The sequence below is a fragment of the Limulus polyphemus genome, unplaced genomic scaffold (genome assembly GCF_000517525.1).
Source record: "Limulus polyphemus unplaced genomic scaffold, Limulus_polyphemus-2.1.2 Scaffold126, whole genome shotgun sequence".
In the NCBI taxonomy this organism is placed as follows: domain Eukaryota; kingdom Metazoa; phylum Arthropoda; class Merostomata; order Xiphosura; family Limulidae; genus Limulus; species Limulus polyphemus.
The window spans coordinates 366,546-377,222 of NW_013665736.1; positions in this window are offsets into that span (position 1 = coordinate 366,546).

Sequence of the window (10,677 nt, forward strand, 5' to 3'; positions counted from 1 at the left end):
TTTTATGCACTTGGTTTTAGGTTAGGTGGTCCCACACAAGGTGAGCCACTGGTGGAAGAGCGTTATGTTACGGACTTACAATGCTAAAATCCGGGGTTCGATTCCCCCCGCGGCGGACACAGTAGATAGATCAATATGGATTTTCTCTAAAACAAGCAAATCTAAATCGTTTTAGTAATTTGCTTTATTTAATATATAACCGTGATGATCTAAAACGTTTCAATAATATACCTTATATAATATATAACCGTGATGATCTAAAACGTTTCAATAATATACCTTATATAATATATAACCGTGATGATCTAAAACGTTTCAATAATATACCTTATATAATATATAACCGTGATGATCTAAAATTTTTCCATTTTTGAAAGCGGAAACAAGGCAAGTTTATAACATTTTTATTATTTTTTAAAGCTTTCAGTTTATAATCGTCAAGTAACGGCATTTTTTGCAAGGAACAAGTTTTGGATTTTCATTTTAATTGCTTATGATAACCTGAGCGACATATTTTATAAGATTTTTTTCTTGCAAAAACATGCAAATCCTATGGTTAATATTACGCTTTTAAAATGGTTGAAACCATTATAGTTCTAATGTGTAGAGTTTAGATAAAGTAACAAAACCAAATGGAAATGGGCTGGGTATATAGCAAGGTATTCCGATAATAGGTGGACATTAAATACAATGGAATGACAACTTAGGACAGGGAAGAGATCTAAGGGAAGGCAAAAGAGAAGATGGATGGACGATATATTGGCGTTAGCAGGAATCAGATGGACATGGTATGCTAAGAAGAGGAAATGCTGGCGAGTTACATCCAACGATGGATGATTGCAGCTTAAATAGATAGCTAGATAGAACACAATTACGCCACTCTATACCTTCCTCGATACTATTCAATTATCTAGTTGTCTGATTGTAAGCTGTCTCAAGTTTAATAACCCTGAAAAATAAGAAACAATTACGATAATACATTTACTTCAAATGCATTATTTTAAATAAATGTATTCTTATCTCTTTATTTTTCTGGCTTTAGAATGCATATTCTTTATATACTTTGTTTCATAAAACATCTTTTAATACTTGAACAACTAACTAAATGGAGATCACACATACATCGTTTGAGCTGTTCTTGTGGAGACGTAAATATTTATGAAGGTCTTGGTGGTTTCGAGTAATCTAATGAAAAATTTCATAGGTGTTTAGAAAGACTAGAAGCCATAGGAATTTCACTTTACTACGCATAAGAAGTCTAAGCATCATGGAGAACAAATCGATCAAAAAATTATTTGTGTACGGCGACCTTGCTTTCAATTTCAGTGGCTTTCATTTCTTAAGATATTTCAGCTTTTACCTCAATCAACACATTTTTAAAACTTAATAAAAATAAAACAATAAAGTACTATCAATGACAAGCAGGACGTAAATTTATGACCAGTCTCTACTTCTCCTACATCTTGAGTGAATTCAGATTTTGCTGTCTTTCGTAAGGTGTTATACTCCTGCATGAACACTTTCAAGGCTTGTTTTAGAACACAGATACAGAAAATCTAACCTATGACATTATACACTAAATCGTTTAAGTTTGTTTGTTTATTATTAAGAACAAAGCTACACAAAGGGCTAGCGGTGCTCTGCCCACCACGGGTATAGAAACCCAGTTTCTAGCAGTATAAGTCCGCAGACATACCATTGTGCCACTGGGGGGCAAATCGTTTAAGATCGTAGGTTTATTAATCAGTGAACATTTCAATAGAAATTGTTAATAGCTCACACGAAGTTCATGTCAGTAATATAAATAAATACACTTTTAAGTATGAATTAGTTTCTCATATTAGAAACTTTTTAATAATTGAATAACGAAGGAAAGACATTTAGAGTTTAAATATGTTTATGGCCTCGTAAGTAAGTAAAACGAGATTTTAAAAGATTGAAGTTCATAAGCCAAGACATGGAACACGGTGCTGTAGTTTCAGTAATAGGAGGTTCAAGTGAATTCAAAAACTCTATAAAAAGTTCATGATTCTTTTGATAAATCCATTTTCATGGAGTAAAGACATAATCATGACATATGTTTGAAATTTTGCTGCTTTGACATGATATACCACTGATACATGTAGCAAGATTACGTATAAAACGGAAACGTTTTTTAAGAATATATACGATAATTTCATCTTTCAGAATGTCGTCTATCGTTTGAACGAGGTTCTGATGGCACCCATTCTCCACCTCGTGGTAATTCTTCACCGGATTTTCCGCAGCTGCATCAGCACTACACAAGCTAAAAAATGCTGAAAAAGACCAAGTGAGCAACTTAAACATAATTCGTTAACCGTTCTCACTAACCAAGGTTGTTACAGAAAAATTACTAATTCCAACATCTATCGATAGTTCACAAAGTTAATAATTAAATAACATACAATTGGTACTTGAAACCGTTGGTACTTGGTGAATCTCCATAATTACAGAATTGGGGGAAACAAGACAATTGTACGCTTGACAAATACGTTTTGTGAAACGTACAGTTGTCTTGTTTTCCTTCAATTCTGTAATTAAATAACAGTTTTCTTCTTAAAACGTTCTGACTAAAGATTAATGATATATATATATAGATCTAAAACTGAAAAAGTCACAATATTGCTCAAGAACAAGAACTTATACCATATAATGTAGATAGATAAAGGCGCGTTAAGAAGTGGTTCATATTACAGTGTAACATGTTAATACATACCCTTTACATACTAATAACTGTACTATGCAGGATTAGAAATATATAAAGCAAAATTTCAGTTATGACGGAATGAGGGAATTAAGTCTAAAAGGAAAAGAATTTAAAATCATTTTAAATAATTGAAAATATTTAATTACACACTGTATATATTCTAGATATATTATTTTATGAAACAGAGGTTTTAAAATCCATTGTCTTATTGACCGAACATGCGCTGTTTCTCTTAAATGAAAGGTTCTGGGAAATACGGTATGTTTGGCAAGGAAATTGTTAAGAGTCAAATATAATACGATTTAAAAACTTTTGCAAGTTTATTATGCCTGAAATACGGCGCATTTAGTGTGTTTGCTTGGAAGAGAATGAATGAAAAATACCCCATTCAGAAATATAGAACTGATCATAGTTTATTGCGGTGAGAGAGACGTTCTAGCTTATTGATAACTAATATAGAACTGATCATAGTTTATTGTGGTGAGAGAGATGTTCTAGCTTATTGATAACTAATATAGAACTGATCATAGTTTATTGTGGTGGAAAGAGATGTTCTAGCTTATTGATAACTAATATAGAACTGATCATTGTTTATTGAGGTGAGAGATATGTTCTAGCTTATTGATAACTAATATAGAACTGATCATAGTTTATTGCGGTGAAAGAGATGTTCTAGCTTATTGATAACTAATATAGAACTGATCATTGTCTATTGAGGTGAGAGATATGTTCTAGCTTATTGATAACTAATATACATGTACAACTGATCATAGTTTATTGTGGTGAGAGAGATATTCCGGCTTATTGATAATTAACGCAGTGTTACCACTTGACAACAACAGTTTAAATTATTAACTCTTTGATTATACTTTGGGAATTAAAAAAATAGCAGTTTGGTTTATGTAATCTATATGTACTTCAATCTAAGAAATGATGCTTCGAGTTTAGGTAAAGAATTCATAGCCCATGCAGTAATTTACTTTTATATAAACGTGAGCGCGTTACTATCAGTAAAATAAAGTTGTTTTTTGAAAGAGTAAGTTAAATTTAAAGATTATATATACTTTAATTGATGTCATCATGAAATCCACACATACAAATTGAAATGTCCCACACTATCTCAAAAGATGGAGAGTAAACTTAACTCATGGTTGTAGTGTAATGTGGAACTGTACTAGTCAGACTAATATGTTGCAGTATTAAAAGAGCTTTTGTTTCACAATCATGACAAAAACTATGAAGTGGGGGAAGATTGCACACACACACACACACACATATATATATATATGTTATTGTGTACCATACATGGATTAGATAGCTTTGAAAGCTATAAGAATAAAATAATTATTAAACTTTTAAAAAATGTCAATAAAAATAAAATAATTATTAAACTTTTAAAAAATGTCAATAAAAATAAAATAATTATTAAACTTTTAAAAAATGTCAATAAAAATATTTTTCAAAAATCGTGCATACAAACAGCAAAGAAAATGTAAGCTCTAGCTTAGATCAGTGTAATTAAAACTTCTGATTACAAGAAAACAAGCTGCCTGTATCAAGAAAAGAAAATGAAAATAAACTAAATCATGAAACGATTTTTTTCAAATGACATGTAATAACGAGGTAAATTACGATACTTATTTCCCTCTCATGGACCTGAACTTGCTTACGTGTAAATGTAAATTGTTATTAGTATGGAAAAATATATTTGTGTGTTGACAGTATTAATAAGAGCTAAGGACAGTGTATTTGCTGCAAGGAAAAAAAACAGTTCTTTTTGTAAATGAAAAAAAAAAAGATTGCAAATTAATGTTTAGATTTAATATTCGATTTATCTAGAAACTGTTTTAATGTATAGATGTTGAATTTTGTTTCCCGGAGCAGCCTCTATTGCATAGATGTTTACTTAGTTTACCCGGAACGATCTTTAATGCATAAATACTGTGTTTAGTTTCTCGGATCAACCATTAATGTACAGAAGCTTGTTTAGTTTACCCGGAATGATCTTTAATGCATAAATGCTGTGTTTATCTTCTCGGATCAACCATTAATGTACAGATGCTGTGATTAGTTTCTCGGATCAACCATTAATGTACAGAAGCTTGCTTAGTTTACCCGGAACGATCTTTAATGCATAAATGCTACGTTTAGTTTCTCGGATCAACCATTAATGTACAGAAGCTTGTTTAGTTTACCCGGAATGATCTTTAATGTACAAATGCTGTGTTTAGTTTCAATATATAGACGTTACGTTTCTACTAACAAAATGCAACAATACAGTAATTATAAATGAGTTGTTTTTATTTAGCAATGTAATTTTATGATTAAAAAAAGTGGATCTAACTGTGCCCTATAAATTTACATTTCATGGAAATTATTTTAGGTTTGTAATATATAATTTTCCGCTACTTATATCTATAAGCAAGACATTTGTTAATTTCATTGATTAATGTAACACTTTTTATGAATTGGAGTTATGAAATAAGTGTGTATGTACTAAACGCAAAGCTGCATAATAGGCTACTTGCATTTTGCCACCGTAGGTAACATGCCTCGAATTTAAGCGTTAAAGGCTTTTATCAAGCTTACCACTGAGCCACGGGTATGCAATAAAGAAAGTTTTATACAAATTAGCTAGACAAGAACTAAATCGTAAATTAACGTGGAACTACGGTTTCGAGCATTGTTAACCCTAAAAATCCTTGCTAAGATGATGAACAAGTTATCCATTTAGGCTTTATCGCACAGGCGGTAGCACTGCCTTTGTAGGGATGGCTTGGATTGTTCATCGAAATGGTATTTTAAATACCTCCTCAATAGTTCATCAGAACTTTATAATACTATAGAGTGTTTACTTTCACAACAATATCTATGTAATGACCGAGTCACAAATTCTAGGAATATTTGTAAATATCATAACAAAAACTTTGAATTTCTTGTTCTTCTTTCTTCTTCTTCTTCATTTTTTATTACATGATAACTCAAAGACCAAAACAATGGTGTCAACCAAATTCACTAAGGTGTGACATAGTTTCAAACGGAGTATCCAGATTTCTAAGTATCATTAACTAGTAGTAATTAAAAAAAGACATAATTCTAGTGTAAACGATCTTATAATTATCCTTGAAGTTATCTTTCCTACAGAAATTTGATGCTCTTTTAAAGAGCTTGAATACAGGGTGAAACAGGAATTACCAACAAATAATAGATAAACAATAAATATTACACATTAAATTTGGTTGAATGGATGTCAACTGCCTGTTGTAGAAATACAATTATAGAGGAAGACGTTTCGAAAGTTTTCCACATTTCGATTTCATTTATTTCGTCTTAATTTATCCTATTTTTTGTCTGTTAACATTCTACTACACTGCGTGCCTGTGCTATTATGTAAAGATGTTGCAAATGCCTTCCCTCCTATTTGTTTTGCATTGTTTTAGAATATTATTAGCCATCTCTCCTTTACTTCCTTTTTTGAAAAGTTTTTTTCTTTACTTGTACATTTTAGGGCAGTGAGATCAGAAAAATGAAACGAGATTGGTCAAATACACGTTTTTCAAAACTTTGATCTACTTGATTTCGGTTGCGACGTTACTGAAATTACAAATACATGGCCCACTGTGTACAAGAATTGTAAATACGTGTTTACTTCGTTAATTAACATTTCTACACAGTTTTTGGTGTTCGGAAAGGAAGAGTAGAAGACTGTTCCCATTTCCTATGTGTATATTTTATTATATCTAAGGCTGACAAAATTAGAAAAGTACAGCTGCAATGATTTTGCTCTAACATTTACCGAATCTAGTTGCAATTGTCTGAGCCTTTGTATAGAGTACTTTTTTACATTTATGTAAATTGGCAAAATTTAGCACCAAATGAACGAGTTTATAAGTTGCACGAAAGTTGGCTATCTCGAATGAAGAAAAACGACATAGCGCAGTTTCACGAAGAATCTTAATCAAAATTATTGATCTGATTATATGCTGAATATATTCGCATTAGCAAGCTGTGGATTGAAAACAAAAAATGTTTATTTTTTAGTTTCGGAGAATGAAAGAATACTTAAGAAAAATGTTCCATTATTTATACGTTTATATTTTCATTTTTATTAGGGTGTTATGTGTCGTAACTGTTTTTTATATATAAAAGAAGAGTGGAAAACAAACACAGTATTTTGAAAACTAGTGAATTATTATAATACCTTGTCACAATTCAGCCTTCCTTCGCAGAACAACATTGTGTTGCTTCAACAGGCATCAAACAGTACATTAGTGGCGTCGTTAATATTTCCTGAATATCTGATTTCATTTATCTCTGATTGGAAAAAAGAAATAATTTATCTTGGTTGGTATTAGTGAACGTTTTAGAAATTAGTAATACATGATGTTTACATTAATTGGTAAGTTTTTTCATTTTTCATTTTACTCTTCTATCTGAACTTTTCTTTCGTACCAAATGTTTTCGTAAATGTTGGCCCTAAATGTTGTGTGACAAAGGATTTCGAGTGACACGCGGACAAAAGTGAATTGGTTTGCAAATAACACCTCGAGGGAAGGCAATGAGATCTGTTTCACAAGTGAGAATTATCAATTTCCTAGGAGTCGGATATCCGATAACTTGTGTTTAGTAACCCATTGTTCGGAGAATTCTGATTTTAAAGTATTTCTTTCTGGTTTCAGGTATCAGCTGTGAAGATTGGAAAGCATCTTTATAGTTTAACACTCACTGAAGTGATGAAAAGCTATGAATGTTTACGACACTCTTGTTTTGTAGACTTTAAACCAATAATGGGTTCTCGGCAGAAATATATAGTTCATAAATATCACTTACATTGAATCTCGAGCTTTATGTTGTTGTTATTTTCCTGTAGCTGTAAGCCTCATGACACAAATTGCAATGAAATAATACAGAAACATTTTTTCTCGGGCTTCTTTTTGCTATATACAATCACAGAATAAAATGAAAAAACAAAAAACCAACAACAATGAATGATCAAGAAGTACATCAGTACACTGGAAGTGATTCATTGAGCTTTATTTTATGTTGTACTGACACTCAAGTAAGAATAAAAATCTAAATGGATGTTTAAGGTTTACAGAATTTGAACAAGTCAGTATTAGATCTGAATTCATAACTTTATGGGCAACGTATATTTTAACTCAATACTTAATTGTTTCAGCCTTTAAATATAATCTCAATATTAGAGCCTCGAATTAGCCGTGGTTTTATCTGCATTCCTCATTTTTGGGCAGAAAAGAAAATATATGACTTTAAGAGTTAGGACTTTAAAACGCTAGATATTCTGAATTAGGTCTTAGAAATATGCATAATTTTATCTGAACGTTTGGCCTTTGGAACTTTAAATAGTTTCGAGTGCTTTGGCCTTTGGAAGTTTGCATAGTTTTGAGTGTTTTGGCCTTTGAATAAAACATTATTCCATCTGTATATTTTTTACCTGAATGTTTAATTCTCGAAGCTAAAATACGTTAAAACTCGAGTTTTTATAATTTAGACTTAACAGAATGCACGAGACTTTAAATTATGACAGTGTTACCTCTATTTACTGTATGCTTGAGAATGAAATCCTAGTCTCATATCTATTTGATAAGAAAAATAAAAAATCACCTAATTTGCATGCTGAAAATTAATACACTGTTCACTCAATACTCGAGATTTGTAGCTAAGTTTTGTTAAAACAATTCACGCAAACCTATAAAACGGCTATCTGAGCATAGTCTTCTCTAATTTTGAAATGATAACTTAGAGGGAAGAATAACGTGAAGCTATGGTAGGATCTCACTTAATATGTGAAAACTGGGGTTGATGTGTTATTTTACCTAATAGGTAAGACTGGGCTAAGACTAGATTCCACCTAACACCTACAAAATATCAAATTATATTATACAACATATCTCAGACTCAGAGCTATAGATCAAACTTCACCTAGTACGTGAGGCATGGAGTCAAGGTAAGATCTTACGTTGCACTTGACACAAAAAAATACAGGATAATGCAAAAGTGACGGCCCATAAAACTGTTAGAAATGTTCATTATTGATATTAGAACACAGCGTTATTCTCTCGCTCAGGTTGTGACTCACGTTCTGTATCATTTGCAATGTTATGATTGTGGTTCTCTGCTTCAAACCTTCCAGATTACTGTGATTCCTGATTTAATTGGGCTATTTGTTATGAATTTAATTCGAAAACTAGTATAAAATCCCGTCAAAAAAGACAGGAAAGTAGTGTTGAATTACAGAATTTAACTAAAACGAATTGTTTCTGTACCTTCAAAATGCACCTACTCTTCACTTATTTCATCAATCTCGAAGTAATCTTTAATCACCACATTTTGGGTGAAAACTACACAGAAAAATTAAATGTTGTCATGAACAAAGGACGTGTGCACTCTGAAAAAGACTTAAATAGCATCTTGAGCCTTTTCACTGTATTTTAGGTCAGGAAGTATAAAATATAGTGCGGACGTTCCGACAAATTTTCAGCTCCTTCGACTGTACAAAGGGTAAAAATATTTGGTAGTAATAAGCGTTTATTTTTCTTTATGTTTTAAGACCAAATAGATAACATATGTGTTAAAATATGAAAATAATATTTATTAATTAAGATTTATTCACCATTTAGAACTATTTAAACACCGAGTCTATAAGGTTAGTAATAGTAGGCCTATTTGTAGTCTGAGTTAAGCATTAGGCCTAATACGTAAATGTAACGGAAAGCTTAGCTGAAATACTACTTGGTAAAATTTATTTTGCTTTTGGCTGCAACTCAATGTCATAAAAGTTCTCAATTAAACTACTTTGCTGTTATATCATCGAAATTATCACAAAAATAAAGAATAAGACAAATCAACATGAATATTGGGCATCTAACCTATATAAAAGCCACTGTGTGTCACATCACGCTTGATTTCTTGAAATAAGAGGAGTCATAAAAGCCAAAATATATTTATCCAGATAGAATAGTTCGATTACTATCTGCCTATTACTATTATAGTGACAGGGGTGCAAGGGTAGTGATTGTTGGTACAACAAGTGTGTGTGTTTTCTTACAGCAAATCCAAATGGCGCTATCTGCTGTGTCCACCAAGGGAAATCGAACTCCTGACTTTAGCGTTGTAAAAAGACTTTAGTAAAGTGAAGACGTAGTGTGGGATCACCTAGTCTAGAGCCAAATGCATAAAATTTATCATGAAAGTAAAAATATCGATTCAATTTTAAACTTAAATCGTTTCAGAATTAAGCTATTTTCTGTTATACCACCAACGTTTTTAATAAAAATACAAACCTCTTTAATCAACGAAAACTTTAAATTGAGAAATCAATATATATATTTCCAGTTTTGCTGTCTATACATTTCATATTATACTGTTGCGTCAGCGAGTCACATGACTAGTGTGACGCCACGTTTTTAGAACTATCCCGTACCTTGGCGAATGCTCTAGTATTTACTAGATATAGGGTAGTCTGGTATATAAAAGAGGGTGACAACGTGACGGGAGAATAATGTAATGTAATGTACCCTGTGACTGCAGTTCAATTACTCACTATCTACACACATTGTTGAAGTTAACGTTCGTTCGTTATAGTGTTTGTTTTAGCGCGAATATTGAAATTAAGTGTCTCGTAAAGTTATATTTGGAAAGAATAAACTAGTTTTATTAAGTAAAGACTTGTGTCGTTAAAGTTTCGTCAGAACGAAGTTACGGAAAAATCAATTAACAAACAGAGACGTAACAAATTGGTGTCAGAGAGTGGGATAAATAAAAAAAAAAAGAAGATAGAAACGAGAGGCGGAAAATCAAACTACAGCTTAGCAGATTTGATGGCAGCACTACAAGAACAGCAAAAGAAACAAGAAGAGAGACAACAGCAGTTGCAAGAAAACCTGCAACAGTGGCAGCTCAAACAACAAAATAAACAAGAAGAACGA